The following is a 2,142-nucleotide window of genomic DNA, read 5'->3' on the forward strand; positions in this document are numbered from 1 at the left end:
ATTGTCACTCTCGAATGTCACGTTATAGCCGGACGTAATCCGTGTACACACTAAGCGGGTAATTTGAATTTGTTATATGCATTTTAATTGTTTGAATTTTATAGGGCGGGAACTGTTAGCTCCGGATAAATTTATTTGAGTAATATAGAAATTTTATTATTATTGCCCAATAAAATTATTGACGCATTTAAAAAGGAAAGTTTATATAAACTCTTGTACTTGTATGTGCCCTTACTTTTCGGCTGCGGGCACGCAACATTTATATTCAACCAATTTGGAATATGCCGTAGATATAATTCATGTATATTACCGGAATATTTGTTTTGAACATACTAGGTATCTGCACCTGCATATATACACAATATGTACATACCTGGCATGTTCATCTGCACATATACCCAATATGTACATACCTAGGATATACTTTTTATGAACTTTGATGAATATACATGCATGGATATTCCACGAACATTCATGTTAGGAATGTTCAACCATGTATATTCCCAGGATATTCCCGCAATGTTCTGTATATTTTTTGAACATTCTGGGAGATTCATAGAATATCAAATGCTATCTGGGTACTACATGGCTGCGAAAATGCGTGACATTTTTGTTCCAGGTTCTCCTGACTTTATCCAACGCCGCCATTGAGCGAAGATTATACGTTGTGGCTAATCTTCTAGAGAAGGCCAATGGTACCAACAACAACACTCTCTACTACAACACTAACGTGGTGTTTGCTGACAATGGCACTTTGGTGGCCAAGTAAGTGCAATTCGGCGTCCGCGTCAATGTTTTACTAAATCCATTGGTTTCCTTAGGTATCGAAAGATCAACCTAAATGAAGGCGAGTCGAGTTTAACGCCTGGGAATGCCACATCCATATTCGTCACTAGCTTTGGTACCTTTGCTCTAGTGACTGGAACGGACATATGGTTTTCTCATCCATCCCAGTCGGTGCTGGTGAACAACGGGGTGACTGACGTTATTTTCCCCACTGCTTGGAATTCGACGTTTCCTTTTCAAATGTGTAAGTACCGCCTTCTAAAGTACGGTTTCGGTGGTGCGATCAGCGATTGCGACTTGGTGCTAAGCATAGATAAAGACGAGTGGATCTGAGAGCAAAATAGTACTAGTAAATAGTACAGTTGCTCATCAGCTCTCGTCAGATGAACAACAGCTCTTCAAACGTTCCACTGTTTGACTGTTTTATTATTTGCTACAAGGTGTTTCACACTCGCGGTCCAACCTCGAGGTTGAAGCTTCACTGAGTGTGTGTTTTGCCCTCCCCCAGACTACCAAGAAAGAAATTCGAGCTCGTATCTCCCTCAGAGGCACGTTCAGGTCCCCCTTTTGGGCTCCGGAAAGCCCCTCAGTGCAGTGCCGTTCAGGATAGTGTTCCTGAGTGTATTTTGTGATCGCCTTTGCCAGCTCTTGAAATACCAGAAGCTTCTTCCTCCAGCGCAACTTCCAACCACAAAATGAGCTCTCGCGAGCGGACCCCTTCAGGGTCCGAAAGCGACGAGTCGAACGAATCACAAACTGATCAAGGTAAGCCTGCAAGACGCCCTGCCCAAAAACCACGCACCCTGCTTTCTTTTAAAGCCAAAACCAAGTCCTCAGCGAAATCGACGACAATCAAATTCCCCCTGACGCTCCTGCAATCCCCCCCGTAACTCTCTCAACGCCCTAATCGCCACCCTTAAAACCCGCACAAGTCCCGATCCCGACCAAATAACCAGCAAAATCCTCAAACGACTCCCGGAAAGTATCCTCAATCACATCCTCACCCTCATCAACGCGTCCTTTTCGCTACGGAAATTCCCAACCCCTTGGAAAACCGCCTCCGTAGTATTAATCCCCAAACCCACCAAAAACAAAACCTTTCCTCAAAACTGGAGACCCATCAGCCTCCTTCCCACTATTTCCAAACTAACAGAAAAACTATTTCTCGACCGCCTCCAAAAACTAATTTCAGAAAACCAATTAATCCCTCGAGAGCAGTGCGGATTCATGCAAAAACATGACTCCGTAATGCAAGCAGCCAGGCTAATTCAAGATGCCACGATTGCTTGCCAGAACAGATGCTCCACTGGAGTCGTCTGTCTGGACATAGAAAAAGCTTTCGATAAAGTATGGCAC

The 2,142-nt window shown here is 43.8% G+C and overlaps 1 protein-coding gene and 1 long non-coding RNA gene across 2 annotated transcripts in view; both read left to right on the forward strand.

Moving 5' to 3' along the window:
- Positions 1-2,142, forward strand: part of LOC109534636 (chitooligosaccharidolytic beta-N-acetylglucosaminidase) — a gene marked incomplete in the record, with an annotated part of 25,055 nt that overhangs the window by 17,993 nt on the left and 4,920 nt on the right.
- Positions 529-1,846, forward strand: LOC125504938. Its single transcript, XR_007281817.1, has 2 exons — positions 529-765; positions 822-1,846. It is a non-coding gene; the product is annotated as an uncharacterized LOC125504938 (long non-coding RNA).

Source organism: Dendroctonus ponderosae, unplaced genomic scaffold (genome assembly GCF_020466585.1).
Source record: "Dendroctonus ponderosae isolate FM_Combo_2020 unplaced genomic scaffold, Dpon_F_20191213v2 Dpon_F_20191213_6, whole genome shotgun sequence".
In the NCBI taxonomy this organism is placed as follows: Eukaryota; Metazoa; Arthropoda; class Insecta; order Coleoptera; family Curculionidae; genus Dendroctonus; species Dendroctonus ponderosae.